Source organism: Saccopteryx bilineata, chromosome 7, assembly GCF_036850765.1.
Source record: "Saccopteryx bilineata isolate mSacBil1 chromosome 7, mSacBil1_pri_phased_curated, whole genome shotgun sequence".
NCBI classification, from domain to species: domain Eukaryota; kingdom Metazoa; phylum Chordata; class Mammalia; order Chiroptera; family Emballonuridae; genus Saccopteryx; species Saccopteryx bilineata.
In genome coordinates this window covers 107,667,919-107,688,280 of record NC_089496.1, presented here as the reverse complement: position 1 = coordinate 107,688,280, position 20,362 = coordinate 107,667,919, and the positions used below count along the sequence as shown (strand labels likewise).

The window sequence follows — 20,362 nt, the reverse complement described above, 5'->3', positions numbered from 1 at the left end:
ACACTCTTAAAATGTCAGCAGGGTGAGAGGAGGGCCTGGAAAGAGAAGACAAAGCAGAGACAGAGATTTCTAGAGATGGGTGACCCGTACACGGTCACTTTGGAATGGCATCATGGCTCTCAGCTCTTGTCGGGTATGAGATTTCCTCCTCTCTGAACCTCGGTTTGCTCTGCCCTGAAATAAGAGAACTATTCCCTATCTTGTGAAGAGGTGGCAAAAGTTAAGTGAAACCGAGCTAACGTTTCAGAATTACCCAGCCCATAATAAATGCTCAGTAAATGGTAGTTTCTTCACTCTGCACCTCTTTGGGTTTATTTAGAACAGTGGGTTTGCAAGTTCCATCGTTAGCCACAGAGCCTCCCTTTAGATGAGCTCTGTTTTGGAAACACTTAGCGAATACAGACAAGCGAGGCTGCTCCCTGTGAATCTGGGGGTGGCAGGCATTGCCTGCCCACCCCCTCCCCTCCCCCTCCCCCTCCCCCTCCTCTTTCTCCTCCTCTTCACAGAGCCTCCCTGGAGGACGCATTCATCCAAGTATCACGGCCTTAACAAGCATGCTGAAAACCTCAAGGGCACCTCTGTGCAGTTACAACCCTGCCAACTCCTTCAAACACGGATGGCTGCTTCCCGAATCCTGCAGGGTGGTGGGTAGATACGGAATTCCAACCAAGACAAGCAAGGGCAGAGCCGGAGTGAGCATCTGGTGGTTCCAGTTCACGGTGCAGAGCACGCCCCGGTCTCCGAGGGTAGCAGTTTGGTTGGCAGTGTTTTGGAAATGGAAGAAAAGGGGGTTGTCGGCCCCTTGGGGGTTGGCCAAATGGATGCTGCTATTTATAAACGGCTTCTGTCTGGGTGGTGGAACACAGAAGCACTTTGGAGTTGCAGTGCAGACACGCCTCGGTGTACTGCACTCTGCTTTAGCGCGTCCTGTAGATGCTGTGTTCTCTACAAATGGAAGGCAAGACTCCACCATGGAAAAGATGGACTCGCTTTACTGAGACACCCGCTTTCCTGAGGCGGGCTGGAACCCAACCCGCAGTCTGTATTTAAGAATACCGCTAATACTTTTCACTTAGAGTTGTTATGTTTCAGTGACTGTCCATCATCTTATTTGTTCCCGGTGTGCTCTTTACATATGCATGGATTCGATCAGCTACTGTTGTACACTCTGGATAAGCTCTAGGCACACAAAGGTGAGCCAGAAGCCACGGCCTGTTGGGGCTTTCAGGCTAGGGGAAGAATCCAGCGTGTTAATGGGTCCACGAGAATCAGTGAAGTTTATGCTGACATGGGATGGACCAGGGAGGCTGCCCCCAGGCCCCGCCTACAATCAGAAAGCCGATCATGAGGCTTCGCGTGGTCCGGGACTAGTTCCTAACCAAGTGGATGAAAACATTCTATGATTCTAGTTTTAGTACTTCTAAATAATTCATGCTGTTTGAAAGTAACAAAGTGTAATTGTTTTCACGCTGTTTTGAATAATTTATATGTTTCCTTGGCATAAATTATCCTTCCCTACGGGTTGCAATGTAGTGAGACGTTAATATACCATTAAAAGCCCATCTTTCATTTCCCTAATTTCCAGAAGTATGCCTGCTCTAGGAGTTGTTACAATTATAACCAGTGTGATGATGGAAAAGTTAATTATTCCAGAAGCTGGAGGTGAATAGATGCTTCTGCTGACTTTGGGCAAAATACAGGCAATTTCAAGTAACCCTATGTTTTCCGTTTTAATTGTTTAATCAACAAAATGATTGTCATTATCTCTTAAGAGTGGAAATGTGTTCTCAAAGTGAGGTGGCGGTTTGACTGATCAGCTTGTAAGGTGATGCCCTGTGTGCCATCAGACTTGTTGGCTGAATGCTAACTGGCCAGCGGCGAAGGGGGGTGTGCCTGCAGCCATGATTGGCAGCTGCCCCAGCCCCCCGCCTGAGGAGAGTGGCTTTCCTTTGTCCGTGGGAATCTTAGCGGAGGTTCCAAATGTGGGCTTCCCCTTCGAGAGCTCTGATGGTGAGGGCAAGGAGTGAACGAGGTGCGGACCCAGAGGGAGGACGAGGCCAAAGCAAAGCCTGTTCCCCCGTTTCGTTCTGGAGGATGGTTGTGTTCCCAGGAGAGGGATGGTTGCCCGTGGGGCAGGTCCCTGAGCGGTGCAGGTGGCAGTGGGACGTGGGGCTGACACAGGTGAGGGGCTCACTGTGGAAGGAGGAGTGCGTCTTGGTCCCCTGAGATGCTAAAGGTGGGGGACTAATTCCGGCAGAGAGGCATCCAGAGCCTTCACACCAGGGGGCTTATATTCTTGGGGGAGAGGGTAGGAGGTGAGTGCCGTGCAGGCAGTGAGCATGGCCGGTTTAGGGGTTGGGAATAGAGAAAAGGGCCAGGGCTCAGCGGGAGTCTGAAGCACGTGGAACTCTTAATGCCCCATTTGGCCCTGGTGGCACTTGGTCCACTAGGGGGCGGTAGAGTTGCTGGCAGTGTAACAGCAGGAAGTCCAGGGACAGGGGCAGGGTGGAATCCCGGGCTGGTCCCAGAGGGCTATTCCCCAGGAGCGAAGGAAGGTCGGGGTCAGGGATCTCCTGGGAAGATGAGGCTTCCGAAGTAAGAGAGAGTGGTGGGGAGGACAGTGGCCGTCTGAGGACTCCACGGGGCAGTAGAGGTGATGCCTGGGATCAGGAGGCAGCAAACAGGGAGTCAGGGAGCAGCAGATGTCTGGGGACCCTGCAGGGTTGTCTGTTCAGCGCTGTCCCGGCTGGAAGAGCCTCCAGGCCACGCTGGACCCTCGCTCAGGGATGCGGAGGAGGCAGCCGCAGGGACGGCCGGGTCTGAGTGAGAAGGGAGAAGGGAACAGGCAGAGGCAGCCGGAGGACATTGGCCCAGAGACCGAGGATGGAGATGGAACCTTCCGGATGCCTTCTGGGCCCAGGTTCCGCCTGATGGCCAGACCTTTGTCCACAGTGAGAAGCGTTCGCCCTGTTCCTCCCTTTCTCTTCAGCTTCATCTGGGTTTTGCTCCCTGAGGATGGATCCTGGCTTTTCTCACTGCTCTGGTGGGTCTGAGTCCCCACACAGCAGGGCCTGGCGAGGGTGGAGGAAGGGGCCCCGGGCTGGGGCTGGAAGCCCGGGAGGGTGCCGGCAGCCCCTGGAAGCAGGGCTCAGAGGAGGCAGCTGGCGCCCCATCGATTATCTCCTTGGGACAGACGGTGTGTGTGTGTCATGCCACGTCACCTCTATTATTGACAAAAATGAAATGTTGGCCCCTGAGTGGGCTGGAGAGACAGAAGTTTCCAAACTCCTTTCTGACCACTTGGAAAACTGTTAGTTTTGAACTGTGAGTTTGGCATGAAATGGAGAGGTTTTAATAAAAACATCTCCAGATTCAAGCAGGTCGGCAGTCATCTCTTCACTTTGCGCTGCCTTTCAGCAAGGCAGAGGAAGTCATCGGAAATTGAGAGCAGCTCTCACTTATAGCCCCATGGCCCACCTTGGTTTTTTGGGCACCCCTGACTAAGGGGTGGGCTCTCAGATGGGAACATCTAGAAAGTTCTTCCCAGTGATGAAGCTTCCTGCTATATTCAAGGGTCCTTGTCCCCTGATTCTGACTCCCAAGAAAACTTGCTGGACACGCCTGTCTTTTTTTTTCCATCTGTTTCCATCTGGAGGGGCCCCCCTTGCAAAGCAACCCTTCCCCTGCTTGACCCTTGACCTGCAAGGTCCTGTGTGGAATGGCTCCCTTTGCCTGTCTGAGCTCATTTCCTTTGCCCTCTGAGCCCAGGAGCCTCCTCTTTGTTTTGCAGATACAGCAAGCACATTCCTGCCCCAGGCCCTTTGCACCTGCCATTCTCTCTTCCTCAAGCCTCAGCCCTCCCTGTATTCAGAGGTTTCCTTCTGAAACCCACTTCCAGGTATCCTCACTGAGCTTTATTTGATTGCCTATTTATTTGTTTGTACTTACACTGACATCAGTCCCAGGGCCTACTTCCTGTTTGCCACTGGGTCCCCCAGTGCTAGATGAGTGCCCTGCACAGGGAAGGTCTCCAGCTCCGTCATTCCTGACTCTGTCCTCTCCAGGGGCTGGACCACAGCCCTCCCCAGCCCAGGCTCTGCCTGGCATAGGAGGCCCTTGAGTGCATCAACCACTGGGAGGAAATGTGTCACACACACCCTGTGGGGACGCAGCTATCCATTGCTCTGATGTTCCTTCCCAGGCATCTAGGTCCTCACCTGGTGCGAGAGAGCCAAGAGCACAGGAGCCCGAGTGAGACTAGGAGTCCACATTTGTAGCTGCATGCCCTTAGGTGTGTTTCAGAGCCTTTCTGTGCCTCAGTTTCTTTGTCTGTAAAATGGAGATAATAGTACCTGCCACATAAGATTGTTGTGAGGGTTAAATGAGTTCATACAACATCAGGCAGTTAAGACAGTCCTTGGCTAATAGGACCCAGGACGACAGAGTGCCCAGGGCCCACCCAAGTCCTCCCCTGGCCCGGCCCCCATCCCTTAGCGCTCCGATGCCAGGTTAGAGATCCCCCACGCTCACCACACATTCTAACTGAACAGAGGTGGGCCGATCCTCTCTCTGTTCTGTAGTATTCTGTGTCCCATTTCTTTTGTTCTTTTTTTCCCCCCTAATCTCTTTCAGATTCTGAGGATTTCAGATGCCTTCTTTTCCTTTTTCTCCCTTTGCAGTAGAGCTTTTTAAACTAGGAACCGCCTCACCCTACCTACCCAAATTTATTGGATTTGGCCCCGAGCGTGGCATTTCCCCACTCTTTCCCTGGTAGACACTTTTACTGGAGGTAATGGAAAATAGATACTATTTCTAAGTGTATAACAGTCCCTCCTATGGTCTGCATTCTCAAAAAGCCATGGTAACCGGTCCAAAGTGAAAAATCCAATACATCAGCGGGCTGGCTTTGCGGTGTCCGGCGCCTGTCTGGGCTGGCAGTGTGGCAGAGCAGCTGTTACCCCTGGGACGGCCGGTCCTGCAGAGAGGGGGAGGGGCGGCAGAGAAGGGACCGAGGATACGCTTACTGTTCCTGAGTGTGGCGCGGACCCATGCTTGCTGCAGACAAAACAGAAAATCTCTTTTTCCATTTTGTGTCTAGAAGCTACTGAAGGCGAGACTGGACCTCTGGGGAGCAGTGCTTTTGCCCAGAGGTTCTCGGTCGGCCGCCACCAGGACTGGAGTGTGCTAAGCCCCGTCAGGGAGGTGACGGGAAGGGGAAGCGGCCAGCGTCCTCACGGGTCCAACAGAAACCTGGCCTGAAAACAGGGAGGGAGTTTGGACTCCTCGTTCCTGGCCGGAGAGAGATTGAGCAGTGCTTCCCCGATTCGGTTCGTAGGTGAGAGGAGGCAATCAGAACTGAGGGGGCAATCGCTACCCCGGGCCCATCATAACTGAGGGTGTGCAGTTTCTGCCGGCCCATGTGGTTGGCTGACCTGGCTCATTGGCCGAGTCAGGCGGCATCTTCCGAAGCTGATGGTGGCCGTCTGGGACGACCTGTGGAGAGTCCCTCTCTCCGTTGCGGTGGAGGGAGGAAGGCCCTGACCGGCCAGAGCGATGGCGGTGGGACCCTACTGTGGCGGACCCTACTGCGGTGGGACCCTACTGTGGCGGACCCCGTTGGGCGCCTCAGGTCTTACTTACCTTGTGTCCACCGGAATTTGTTCTTTGTGATTTGAGCCTCTCATGGTTTTCTTTCCCCCAAATTATTTCCTTTCTTGCTGCTTTGCTTAGAGTATCTTTTGCTGTACAGAAATGTTGACTTTTTATATGGCTAACAATTCGTCCCATAAGGTTTATGTCATAATTAGAAAGGCCTTGCCCTGGCTTCAGATAGAAGTGATTTTCCCCCATTCTTTCTTCTAGGATTTTTATAATTTCAATGTTTACGTTGAATTCTTCGAAGCTTACGGAATGTATTTTGGTGTGCGGTATATGGAATAGATTACTTTTTTTCTTTTTACCTTCAAATGGCCACCAGGATGTCCCAACATCATTTATTATTATGATCCACATTTTACCCAACTGCTGTGGTTGGAATGTTTGCATCCTCCCAAAATTCATATGCTAAGTCCTAACGCCTGGTGTGACGGTGTTGGGGGTGACTAGGTCATGAGGGTGGAGTTCTCATGGTGGGATTAGTGCCCTTATAAAGGAGACGCCACAGAGCTCCTCAGCCCCTCCACCGTATGAGGGCTCAGTGAGAAATCTACATCCCAGAAGAGGGCTCCCATCCAACCACCCTGGACCCTGATCTCGGACTTCCAGGCTCTAGAACTGTAGGAAACAAATTTCGGTTGTTTATCAACAACCCGGTGGATGGTGGTGTCTTGTTCCAGCAGCTGGAAGGGGCTAAGACACCACCTGAGTGCCCTCCACACGGTCTACATTCCCGTCTCCGTGGGACCTTTTATCCCGGCCTGCTGCTCCGTCCTCCTGGGCCAGGGCCTCTCTGTTGTTACAGCTCGTACTGCTTCCCGCCACAGAGAACTAGCTCTTTCTCCTCATTAATCTTCTTGGAACTTTCCTGGGTATTATTGCCACATTCTTTTCTTCATATGAATTTTTCAGTAAGTCTGAATTATCTTGAAAATGTTATTTTGGGTGATCTGTTCGAGGGGGTTGACTAGCGTGGTTAATTAGGGCAGAGCTGGTGGTGGGAGAGGCTGGCGTGCAGCCCAGCCAATGGGCTCTCCACGTCATGAAGTCCATTCTGAATCGCAGTCAAGGCACCGTTTAGGTCCAGAAAACGAATGTTTTCACCTCGTTATTCTCTATCCAGCAGCTTCTGGTCTTCCCGGAATCTCTGGTAGGTGTCCAGCCGTCTCGGCAGAAATATCCAAATCGTGTTCCGTAAGGTTGATTTGGGAGAAAAGGAGACTTTCAAATGGGAAAAGACATGACTCCTCTGGGTGTGTTGGCCTGGTCCCTTCTGGCTAAACGGCAGTCAGCTGGGTGCCCGCGTCCTCAATATCCGGTGTCCTTTAGTGCAGGAGGCCGCCACGTTTAATGACTGCCACGGTGGAGCTCTGTGAGTAGTCCGTGCGTTGTACGTGCTCATTTGGTTCCTCCCCACGTCCCTGGAGGTCAGGGGTTAGCCATTCACTCTTAGCTGCCAGTGCTCGAGGTGGCAGAGTGGGGGCGTGGTAGTGTGAGTCTTTCTGCTTCAGGATGCCTGCCCAGCTCGGGGAATTGTCCCCTCAGCTCTGCCCATTCTTTCTCGAAGCTCCAGCTGGGCTTGAGAATGCATAAGTCTTGTGGTGTGGTGTGGGTGCACTTGATGTCTTCATCCATGCCTTGTAGGAAGCATTCTATTTTCTCTCTCTTTTCTTGGAGGAGACTACGCCCCCTTCAGTCCAGACTGACAGGAAAGTGTATTTATTTATTTAATTATTTTTTCCCTTCTTCTTCTTCCAAGTGAGAGGAGAAGAAATAAGAGAGACAAACTCCCGCATGGGCCCAACCAGGATCCACCTGGCAACCCCCATCTGGGCCTAATGTTCTGCCCATCTTGGGCCGTGCTCGCAACCCAGCTATTTTTAGTGCCTGAGGTAGAGGTTCCATGGAGCCATCTTCAGGGTCCGGGGCTGATGCACTCAAACCAATCAAGCCAAGACTGTGGGAGAAGAAGAGAGAGAGAGACAGAGAGAGAGAAAAAGGGGAGAGGAAAGGAGTAGAGAAGCAGAAGGTTGCTTCTTCTGTGTCCCCTGGCTGAGAATCGAACCTGGGACTTCCACACACTGGGCCGATGCTCTACCACTGAGCCAACCAGCCAGGGTTCTGACAGAGTAGTTTAGCCCTCGGTTTTCCTAAGCATTTTTAAAAGTTAAAGTCTTTGCAGAGTGTCACGGAATCCATTATTTTTCTTCTTTTGAAACAACCTCGTGATCTCCAGTTTGCCTTTAAAGTCCATCTGAAAAATAACATCGGTGCAGCCAACAGAGCCGTTGGTTGGCAACACGCTCAGAGCACGAGGCGGGCAAATGGGAAGCAGAGAGCAGGACGCCCTCCAGGCTTCCTGAGGTCGGAATCCGCCGGCTCCCTCTCCAGAGCAACCCCGTAAAAGGCGAGCTCGTAACGGAGGAGAGAGAAACTCTGCTTTGGAATCCTGCCTTAAATTCGTCACTGCGTATAAACTGGGCTCACATCTTGCATATGTTGGAAGAAAATGACCCTGAACTGGGTTGAAAAATTCAGAAAGGGCCAGAACAGTGAGGCAGAAATGAGAGAAATACGGGTGTTTATTTTTTAATTAACAAATCGTGTGTGTAGTTGGCTAAGTCAAATAGCACTACTCCTCATTAAAAATGGTCACCCCCTGTCCTACAGCCCTCTGTCTTGATTCTTGGTAACTCTAGACAGTTAGGGCACCCCCTTTAGCTATGTCTTCTATTTTATTTTTGTTAACCCTCATATTTCTGAATAAAATACTTTGAGTACTGCCTTATGATTCTTTTAAATTAGTTGTTACTTGTTGATTTTCTACTCTGGAAGGTGAGAATTTAAGTCTCTTATGGACCTACCTCTAACTTCTGTGTGTGCGTGCGTGTGTGCGTGTGTGTGTGTCTGTCTGTCTGTCTACCTCTATCCTCCCGAAGGAGTTATACCATCAGTTTTAGGTAAATCAGTATTTATTTTTTGCATCATGGTCATTGAACCATTATGGAAAGCTGCATCTCATGGTGTACTATAATTTATTTCCTTTCCTGAGCAACTTCTTATGCTTTTCCTACTAGAGCTAATAATCATTTCTTGTTAATGGTTTGCTTGGGTTTCCAGTGCCTCCCACTAATCTGTTCCCTAATTTTATTCAGTGAATAGGAATCTCGGGGCTTGGTCAGAACACCCCAGCCGCAGGAGTCTAAGTCACTCTGCCCTCCCCAGCACCCCAACAGGCCTGTCTCCCTCCCAAAGTGGACATTAGAGTTCAAAGAAACATTGAGGAAATCCCTTCCCGTCTGACAAATCAGTATTTGACCTCACAGTCCACTGACTATCGTTGAAGTTTCCTGGTGTTTCTCAAAGCACTTGGCTCCTTCGGCGCTATGTGAGAAGCCGCGCTCCAGCAGAACGTGCCTTCTCTTCTTTGCCCGTCGTGAGCCCAATTGGCAGGAACAAGTAGGTAGTAGATCATTGTCGTGGCCACTGGAGACTTCTGGAAACCCTTCCAATTCCAGCTCAGTGTGCTTTTCTGAGCCCCCCCCCTCCATCAAATGAGTATTTCTGCTGCACTGCTAATTGCCAACCGGCCCTGGGCGGTATGCCCAGTTGGATTTGACTTGCAAGAGATGCCTAAGTACATCAGTGGTTATCAAGCGGGATGACTCCCCCACCCACCAGGGGACATTTATTAATGTCCAGAGACATTTCTGATTGTTATGACTGGGTGGGGTAGGTTACTATGGCAAGAGGGACCTAGCCGGTAGAGGCCAGAGATGCCACTAAATATCCTGAAATTCCCAGGACAGATTCCCACAGCAAAGAGAAATTCATCCTCAGATGCCATAGGGCTGAGGTTGAGAAACACCACGGTAAACAATTCAAAACAAGATGGTAGTTCTCCATTTGTTTTGTTCAAAACTATTTTGCAGAAGGAATACATGTCATTGGCAATTTACTAATAAGGAAAAGTGAGACACAGAGTTTTCAGGGGCTTATGACATTTCAGTACCCCAAAAGGTTGGCAGTTGAGCTAGAGCTACTGAAATTCCATACCTAGGGGCCAGAAGAAAGAGGAATATGATGAAGATCAAAGGATGGGAGACCAGAGCATCCAGGTGTGGAGAATAAACATGATCTGACTGTCCTCCTACCCACCCAGTTAGCGGCCACATCCTTAAGGAGAAACTTCTAAAAGTAAGAGCCTGTGCGTGGAAGCATTTTGTAACCTGAGGTGCCATCTGAATGAATTATTATTAGAAAATGTTAGTATAGTTGTTCTTTCAAAGAAAGAAAAAGATTGTATATGCATAAGGAATTATAAAGGCAAAGATCTGTTGTAGTTGTTGTTGTTAAATGACAGGAGGGGAGATAGTGAGGCAGACTCCTGCACGTGCCCCGACTGGGATCCATCCGGCAAACCCTGTCTGAGGCTGATGCTTGTATCAACCAGGCTACTTTTAGCACCTAAAGCTGATGTTTGGACCAACGAGCTATCCTCAGCAAGAAGGGCAAAGATTTTGATTGCTTTCTAAGACATACTGAGCTGAAGATAGCGTCTTCACAAACAACCCTTCACAAGAAATGATCGCAGCAACTTCTGGTGTAGAAGAAGCCTACTGTATAACACTCAAGTACATGGTTTATCTTCCTCATTATATAATATCTGATGGAATCAAAAGAATGTATGTAATAGGTATATAAAGCGTTATGACAAAACTAGCACTCGTGAACACACCGCACAGCTGAGGGGAGTGTGACACCTTTGCCAACGCTGTTGAAAAGATCTGTGTGCTTCTTCCTGATTGCACCACGGGCTTCCTCCAGAAGGGGAGCCGTTGTCCTTGGAAAGGTTTTATCATCCCTTTGCCTTTTAAAGCAGTGGTCCCCAGCCTTTTTTGGGCCACGGACCAGTTTAATGTCAGAAAATATTTTCACGGACTGGCCTTTAGGGTGGGACGGATAAATGTATCACGTGACCGAGACAAGCATCAAGAGTGAGTCTTAGACAGATGTAACAGAGGGAATCTGGTCATTTTTTAAAAATAAAACATCGTTCAGACTTAAATATAGATAAAACGGAAATAATGTAAGTTATTTAGTCTTTCTCTGCAGACCAGTACCAAATGGACCGGTACCGGTCTGTGGCCCCAGGGTTTGGGGACCACTGTTTTAAAGAGTTTTGTCATGTTTGTGTAACACAAGTGAGAAAAAAAAAAAAAAAGGTATCTTTCTTGTTTTGAGCTTTATAAAAATGATTTTGTACTTCAGCTTTTGAAACTTGTCTTTCCCCACTCAATGGTATGCTTTGGCTGTTGCCATGGTTACAGCGCCTTCATCTGGACTGCTAGTTACCCTTGCGAACCTGCCACCCATTAGTCACTCTTCCCTGTTGGAGGCTGGATCCATCGCTCCCTTTTCAGTTTCTGATTATTTTATGATTAGGCTTTTGCCCTGGAGGATAACGGTGCTGTTAACATTCTTGCGTGTCTCTGATACCTAGGAATGGAAGGGGTGTGAATGTGGAGGTTAATAGGATAATGACAAGTTGTTTCCCAGAGTGGCTGTCCAACCCTGCTCTTTCCCCAGCTTTGATTTTTGAGTTCTTTGTGCTGCACGTCCTCACCAACATTTGGTATTAACTTTCTCCTTAATTTTCAACATAAAGACTGTAAAGCCCTTTCTTTTGTTGTTGTCCTAACTTTCATTTCCCTAACCACTAAGAGGGTTAATAAACTTATCTACCTCACTTAACTGGCCATTTTTGTTTACTGTGCAATACTTACCATGTTTCTCCATTTTTATATTGTATTTTTCCTTTGTCTCATTGCTTTATAGAATTTTAAGAATATTTTCTGAATAGTCATCCTTTTGTTGGCTAAAAATGTTCAGAGCATATTCTCCTTGCTTAAAATTTCTCTTACTGGTTAATGATGTCTTTTGAAAAGCAAGCTTTAATTTTTTTATTTTTTATTTTGTGAGAGAGACAGATAGGAAGGGAAAGAGATGAGAAGCACCAACTTATAGTTGTGGCACCTCGTTGTTCATTGATTGCTTTCTCATATGTGCCTTGACTGGGGGACTCCAGTCGAGCCAGTGACCCCTTGCTCAAGCCAGTGAGTGACCTTGGGCTCAAACCAGCGACCTTGGGCTTCTAGCCAGTGACCTTTGGGCTCAAGCCAGTGACCATAGGGTCATGTCTATGATCCCATGCTCAAGCTGGCAACCCCACACTCACGCCAGATGAGTCCGTGCTCAAGCCAGGAACCTCAGGGTTTCAAACCTGGGTCTTCAGCGTCCCAGGTTGATGCTCTATCTACTGTTCCACTGCCTGGTCAGGCACAAAAAATTTTAATTTTAATGTAGTTTAATTTTTTAATCTTTATGGTTAGATTGTGTTATATATAAAAATTTTCTCTACCTCATGGTTATGAAGTAATACTCCCATATGCAAAATATAAGGTCCAATTTCAGTTTCTTTTTATTTTAATATTCAACCTTGAAATCATTTATTTAATTGTTCATTTATTTCCCACTGATATGCAAGACATCTCTATCAAGTTTATATATGTGCATGGGTCTATTTCCAGGCTCTCAATTTGGTTTCATTTATATATTTATCTATTTGTCCATCATTACCACAGTATCTTAATTACTAAAGCTTTAAAATAAGTTGTAATATACTGATAGGACAGTTTACCACAGTTTCTTCTCCTTATAAACTATTGTAATTGTTTTCTTCCATATAAATTTTAGTATAAGTTTGCCAAGTTTCTTTGACGTGCTATTGGGATTTTTTTGTGTGTGTTTGTGAGAATTGACATGTTTGTAATATTTTTCTGTTCATGAACATGGTATAGATCTTCACTTATTTATGTCTTCTAAAATGCCTTTCGATAAAGCTTTCTTTTTTTTTTTTTTTTTGTATTTTTCTGAAGCTGGAAACGGGGAGAGACAGTCAGACAGACTCCCGCATGCGCCCAACCTGGATCCACCCGGCACGCCCACCAGAGGGCAATGCTTTGGCCCTCTGGGGCGTCGCTCTGCTGCGACCAGAGCCACTCTAGCACCTGGGGCAGAGGCCAAGGAGCCATCCCCAGCGCCCAGGCCATCTTTGCTCCAGTGGAGCCTTGGCTGCAGGAGGGGAAGAGAGAGACAGAGAGGAAGGAGGGGGGGTGGTGGAGAAGCAAATGGGCGCTTCTCCTATGTGCCCTGGCTGGGAATCGAACCCAGGTCCCCCGCATGCCAGGCTGACGCTCTACCGCTGAGCCAACCGGCCAGGGCCAAAGCTTTCTTTATTAACATCTTGCACATGTTTTGTTCATTTTATTCTAAGTACCTTACTTTTGACTGCTGGCTATAATTAGTTTTTGTATAGTAGGCTTATATCCAGTCATCTCCTTGTACTCTTTTATTGAGTCTAATAATATTTCTAGTTTCTTTTGAGTGTACTTTGTTGACACTTTTGAGTTCTTTGAAATCTAAATTTGTTGCCTTTATTTCTGCTGCTTTCTCATGGAACATGTTTTCTTATGCATTGAATAATGTTTTTTTTACATTGTGAGTTCCTATGTGGTTGAACTTAGTGAAACCTCTGAGAGCCTAAATTGAAGACTTTTCTTTAGAGAAGATTTATGTGTGTATGTTTGGCGGGAGCCAAATGGACACTGGTGTTCTGAAACCATTTCAGCTCCCTTTGAACGTCCAGGAATGTGTCCCTGTTCAACTTCCCTACCTTGTGTTGTCTTAGGCTTAGTATTTTGTTTTGTTTTTTACAGAGACAGAGAGAGAGTCAGAGAGAGGGATAGATAGGGACAGACAGACAGGAATGGAGAGAGATGAGAAGCATCAATCATCAGTTTTTCGTTGTGATACTTTAGTTGTTCATTGATTGCTTTCTCATATGTGCCTTGACCGTGGGGCTGTGGCAGACTGAGTGACCCCTTGCTCAAGCCAGTGACCTTGGGTCCAAGCTGGTGGGCTTTTGCTCAAACCAGATGAACCCATGCTCAAGCTGGCGATCTCAGGGTCTCGAACCTGGGTCCTCCGCATCCCAGTCCAATGCTCTATCCACTGGGCCACCGTCTGGTCAGGTAGGCTTAATGTTTTGATCCCAACACCACTGGCTGCATTTTCCCATAAGGCAACATTACCTTTTTTGTTTGCTCATTGTTCTTTTGTTTCCTTTGTTTTTAATGGTTTAGAGTTCTCCCTCCTGCTCCCCACCTCTTGGAGATTCCCATCACTTGCTTGCAAACCCATTGATGGTTTAAAACGTTTGTTTTGGTGTCACTGCGTTTGGTTCTGTCAGCATCTAGTCTGCCATTTTGTTGATGGTGGGCTGTCTTGCTTTTTATTTAAACCAGGTTTTTATCAGCTACTAAAATACCTGAATGTGTTCTGTTTTTTCTGTCTGCAGCCTACCTTCTCCCTTTTCCTAACCCGAAGGAAGGCTGGCTTGGTGGGCAGTGTGGTCTCTCACAAGAGGGTATGGTCATTTTCGGTTTGTTTTTCATTTCTGTGTTGAGGAGGGGGCTGGCCGGTGTCCCTCAGCCTCTCTGTCTCCCTGTGCTCAGAGCCTCTGACACTGACGCGTCTCTACTTGGGCTGCGGCGCTTGGAGTCGAAATCTCTAGTCACAGAGAATTAAATGTCAAGGTGGTTTTGTGATGTGGAAAGAAAGAAAGGAGAAAAAAAAAACCTCCGAGGCCAGTGGCAGAGAGCCACCGAGGGCTGCGGATTTTAAATCCTCCCCGAGGATTAAGAGGCTGGGAAGCACGGGCATCAGAGCTCCGATCTTTGAAGTGGGCTCTCTGACAACAATGGGTGTGCCTGTCACCAAAGACTCCACTGTGCGGCTCTGCTGTGAGATAAGGAGCGGGCTGCGTTCATCGACCTTCCCCCTGCCGCCTCCATTCCTCCACGCCGCACACATTCCTTTGTCCTCACATAACTTCCTGCACTTGCCCAGCCCAGCACTTCATCATATTCTCTTGAAATTTCCAGCTTGCTTCCTTTTCTCATTAACCTGTAAACACCTCGAGTAAAGAGATCATATATAATTTACCTTTGCACCCCCAGAGGCTGGCCTCTTTGGAACAGAGTAACCACAGGGTTAGGGCAGCGCTTAGCACATTCCCCATCCCTTTCATTATTTCCGTGCGGAGGGGACTGTGAGACCCAGTTCAGCCCTCCCTCTGCGTTACTGATTGATGGGCAGATATCTCTTCTATCACCCTGGATTATCACCCTTCTTAATCTTGATTAAGATGTAATTAATTAGTGCTTTATTTCTTTAGGGCTGCAACACATCATTACCTTCACGAAGGCCCAGAGGGTTGCGCTTGAAGATAGATCAGTTGCTCCCTGGAAGTGTCGGGAGGGAGCCTCTGAATTGTGTTTCTAGTTCTACCAGTAATTTTACATAACAGGATAGCATTTGATCGTGTATTAGTGATGATAGTATTATTCAGATTAGGAGCTCAGATGAACGGAGCCATTGCCGTGTCCCAGGCACGATGCTCAGATTGTACATACCTTACCTCATTGGACCCTCATTCACTGTGGAGGTGTTACCTTCTCTTACAGCTGGGACTTAGAGGTCATGGGCTCTCGCGAAGGTCACTGCTAGTAAATGGAAGAACGAGGATTTCCGTTGGGGCTTCTTTAAAGTTTGAGTTCGTAACCAGTTTGCTATAACACCTCTCCATTTGTAAATTAATATATAACCTCCTGGTAGGGATTCTCATTATTTTCTTTTTCATTTGTTCTTTTTTAGTTTTTAAGAGAGAGGAGGGGAGATAGTGAAACAGACTCCCACATGTGCCCCAACTGGGATCCATTCAGCAACCCAGTCTGGGGTCAATGCTCCAGTCAACCAAGCTATTTTTAGCGCCTGAGTCTGACTTGCTCTGACCAACAGAGCTATCCTCAGCACCTGGGGTCATGCTCGAACCAATCGAGCCACTGGCTGAGGGGAGGGAAGAGGGAGAGAAGGAGGAGAGGGAGACTGGGAGAAGTGGATGGTTGCTTCTCCTGTGTGCCCTGACTGGGAATTGGACCCAGGATGTCGATATGCCGGGATGACGCTCTATCCACCCAGGCAACTGGCCGAGGCCCCTTATTATTTTCAGAAAGGTTAGGCAGCTTGCCAAGTTTATATGGGAAACAAACAACAATGTTACATTTGAGTGAAAATAGCATTCATTTCTTTACTCATGTTCTTATTGCACATTCGCTAAGTGCACCACAGTACTTTCAAAATATGTGTGTGTAAATAAAACAGTGCTTCAGAAGCGAATAAAATCACATTTTTAAAGTAGTGAAAGAAAATAAATGTCAACCTAGAATTCCCAGCAAAAATATCATTCAAAAGTGAAGACGGAACAAAACGCATTCAGAAGGAGAAACAGATAAATTCACAATCTGATTGGTATTTTTTTATCCCCCTCTCTTTATAACTGATAGAATAGCTGACAAAAAAATCACTAAGGATGCAGAAAATCTGAACACAATTACTACATTTGGTCAAAATAGTATGTGTGGAACAGTGCACACAGCAATTAGAACTGACATTGTTTTCAAGGGCACACAGAACATTAGGCAAGACTGACCATATGTTGAGCCACCAAAGAAATCCCAGCAAATGCCAAGGGACTGACATGCTTCAAAGTATGTTCTCTGTCCACAGTGGAAAAAGGAACCGAGAGAAAACCTAGTCCCTGGGCATTTAAAATCACAATGAAGAAATCTCAACAGGAATTAATATTCTGAACTGAATCATAATGAAGATATGACATCAAAATGATGGCTTGTAGCTAAAGCCGTACCCAAAGGGAGCTTTATAATCTTAAATGCGAGTATTAGAAAGCAAGACTGAAAACCAGTGATTTCAAGAAACTATACCGAAAGAACAGCACACCAAACCTTAAGAGGTTGTTTTTATTTTTGAAGGAAATAACGAAGAGTATAAATTAATAAAGTATTCATTTGAGCCTTAGAAAATTACAGATATTCAACCATTTTGATCTATAAAAATAGCAGTTTTATATGATTTAGTCCAATAGTAAACTAGTAATAGTAAGCAAAGGCAAAAGTTGTTTTTTTTAAAAAAAAGATGAATAATGATTAATGATGATTAATGTTTCATGAATGATCACAAAGAGGGAAAAAAACATCTACCAATATCAACATTGGAAAACATTGGACGATATCTGTACAGTCTTAGAGTAGGCAGAAATTTATTGAAAAGCTCACAAATACTGGGAACTAAAAACTAAAATGGAAACAATGTTTAATTGGGCTACATAAAGATTAAGAATTTCTCTTTATTAAGCTATATGACAAATTTGCCCTGGCCAGTTGGCTCAGTGGTAGAGCGTTGGCCCAGTGTGTGGATGTCCCAGGTTAGATTCCTGATCAGGGCACACAGGAGAAGCAACCATCTGCTTCTCCACTTCTCCCCCTCCCCCTTCTCTCTCTCTCTTTCTCTTTTTCTCTCTTTCTCTTCCTCTCCCACAGCCATGGCTTGATTTGAGCTCATTGGCCCCGGATGCTGAGGATGGCTCCGTGGAGCCTCTGCCTCGGGCGCTGGAGATAGCTCGGTTGAGAGCATGGCCCCAGATGGGCAGAGCCTCAGTGCCAGGTGCAGTCAGGGTGCATGTGGGAGTCTGTCTCCCTGCCTCCCCTCCTCTCACTTGGTAAAGAAGAAAAAAATATATACGATGAAGAGAATGAAAAGGAAGACAAACTAGGGAAGACATTAGCAATGCATGTATTCATAGAAAAGAAATAAGGACCTTGTGAGTGTGAATAAGGACAGTTACTTTGGAAACTGCCCCAGCTGAGCGTAGGCATGTGCCCCATCTCCCTCCACCAGCTGCCCTGCTGTAGCTTTCGCATCTGGTCTGCCGTTAGGCCCCCTGGAGTTGGTTATCGTGTGGTCTATGAGGTGGAGCCAAGGAGTCCGGGGGCTTCCGACTGACCCAGAACTATTTTTATTATCATTCTTCTCTGGAACATCAGTGACTCATTTGCTATAAATCAGGTCTTTTCCCTGTTTGTTTCTTTTTATTTTAATCAAGTGTGAATTCATTCTTTCTCACATGACAAGACATTCTGGGTGTCTGCGGCCCCTGGCACTCACACGGCTGGTTGGGCTGTGCCAGGGCTGCCGTCAATGGGCATTTGTTTTCAGACATGGAGCCTCAGAGTCCTAAGGGGACGTTGCCGGAGGACCTGGTTGTACAAGCGTATCATCTCAAGAGTTCTCAGGGACAGCCATGTACAGTCCCTGTCCCTACTCATTGTCTCGGCGTTCTCAGAAGACAGCCTTTCATTTTTCAGACTTGTCTCCGAGTTCTAAGGAAACGTCAAGATGTATTCATTTTTTATGCTTTTTGTCTTGGGGTTGCAGGGTCATTGCTTCAACTCTGTATCGTGTCCGTGTTCAGGAAATCCTGAGGGAAGTCCTTCGGCTTCTAGAAAATGACTTTCTAGTGTTATAACAGGAGACTGTGCAACTCCTGCTGTTTGGTGGTTTGTTTTTTTTCACATTATAAAAACTTTTGTTTCTGAGATGAGTCAGGTCATGTAAGCCCTGGGCTGCTCACGGCGTGGGGCTAACTATACTCTCCCATAGATTTTTTTTTATAGATATTTTTCTTCAAATGAAGGAAGTTTCTCTCTATTCCTAGTTTAAGGGGAGTTTTTTTTCTTCTTTTTTTTAAATACAAGTGGCGATACAGTTTTCTCAAATGTGTTTTCTGCATCTGTCAGAGGGACGTATGATTCTTCTTCTTGGTTCTGATTCTGTTCTGAATGGTTACAATGGTGGCCAAGCCACCCTTACATTTCTGGAATAAACCCCAGGTGGGAGGGATGTTATTATCCTGTGACTATATTGTTGTAAACTGCTTAGGATTTATTGGGGTTTTTTTTGCATATATGCTCACACAAAATAATTGTCTATAATTTTGCTTTTTGTTATGTCCTCACCAGACTTTGATACTGAGGTTATGCCAAATTTATAATGGGGAAATGTTTCCCATCTCCTGAATAATAAATTGAAGCGTTGTTTCTATCTTTAAGTGTTTGGAAGAACGTGGTCAGACTGTCCTGCTGTCTCTGCTCCGCTTTGCACCTTGAGCTCCCGCTGCCACCCGTGCTCCCCAGAGTCCCGCGGCCTCTCCTCCCTCCTTCTGTGAAAGGCTTGCGCTCCAGAGGGGAATACAGACGCTGTCGGGGAGCTGTAGAAAGGGGTGTACACTTACACATGGAATTAAACTGTGAAAGAAGGGAATATATAAGAAAAGGAGTGGGCTAGACTGGAGGATTAGGACTGGCTTATCTGATAAGGTTTGAGGCCTGGATAAGTTGGAGGCAGACAGGGGACGGGGGGAGGAAGAGGAGTCCAGATGGACAAATAGAATGGTCTGTGCAAAGACCCTGAGGTGAGAGAGAGAGAGTATAATTAGTATCAGGAATTCAAAGAAAGAGCACAGGAAACGAGGTGAGCAAGGGTCTGGTAGAACACAATGAGGATTTTGGTCTTTATACTAAAATAAGAGTGATATTTGAGCAGGAGTGACATCACATTTCATTAGGAAAGTAAGCCCTTGTCCACAGGCTGGATGGGGGCTGTTTAAATGCCAGGAGACTAATCGGCAGCAACCGTAACCGTCCTGGTCTGAGAAGATGGGCTGGCGTGGTGGCAGTGAAGATGGAGAGTTGGGTAGATTCTAGAACGACCTGGGAAATAATATTGACAGGACTTGTGACGATTTCAATATGGGGGAGGGAGGTAGAGGGGGGGTGCCAAGGATAACTCTGGGATTTTGGCCCCCGTGGGTAGACGGTGGTACATTGTCTGAGGCATGGACTCAGTCAGACACCCGATTGGCTGGTTTGAAAGGAATCAGTTAGTGTGGGGCGGGTCAAATACGCCACATCACCGAGACATTGAGTGACCGGGTCAGCATGGCCCAAGGATGTTGGTGCAGGTCGGAGTGAGGTCCGAGCCAGTCAGCAGGGAACTAGCCCTCCAGCTAAGGTGTGGATTTGCCCAGAGGACTTTTCAAGTTTCTGCAGTTTTTCCTTGGCTTTCCTTTCCATGTCTCTCTGACCTTTTCTCTGGAGAACTCACTTGAAGGTTTCTGTCTGCCCCTCTCTCACTGTCACTGTGCTTCCTTTGACGGAGGACTCTGCTCCCCGCACGTGCGCGGGCGCCTCGCTGTGTCCCCATGGGCGCCAACCGCAGGGAAACAGCGAAAGGCACGGCAGTTGCACGTCATTTGAAAATTGCTGGCATGTGGGAAATAGGTCGCTATTTTGGGTGAGGACATGTTTGCAGACAGAGCAAAGGACGTGAGCTGTTGCCCAGGTGCCTGCATTTAAATCTGCAGGCGTGGGCTCCAGCCCCAGCCCCGACCCCTCCGAGGAAGAGCATGTTGGTCGATTGATCCTGGCTTCCAGTGGGTATCAGACGTAGCTGGGAGAAGTGGGGGGAGAGAGAGGAGAAGAAGGTTTGAGGTGAGGGCTTGTTTCCAAACATGGATAGAAGCACCGGAGAATCACTTCTGTGTCAAGTCAGTCAGATGCACCGGAATGAGTAGAACCCGCCGCTCTCTCTAAATGAAATTCACTAGATAGTATTCATTCAGACCGGAAACTCAGAACTCAACTGGGAGATGGCTGGGTCCTGGGTCCAG

At 47.3% G+C, this 20,362-nt stretch overlaps 1 protein-coding gene across 2 annotated transcripts in view; it reads left to right on the top strand.

Moving 5' to 3' along the window:
* Positions 1 to 20,362, top strand: part of CPXM2 (carboxypeptidase X, M14 family member 2) — a 99,379-nt gene that overhangs the window by 43,519 nt on the left and 35,498 nt on the right. The gene's annotated exons all lie outside the window — the stretch shown is intronic.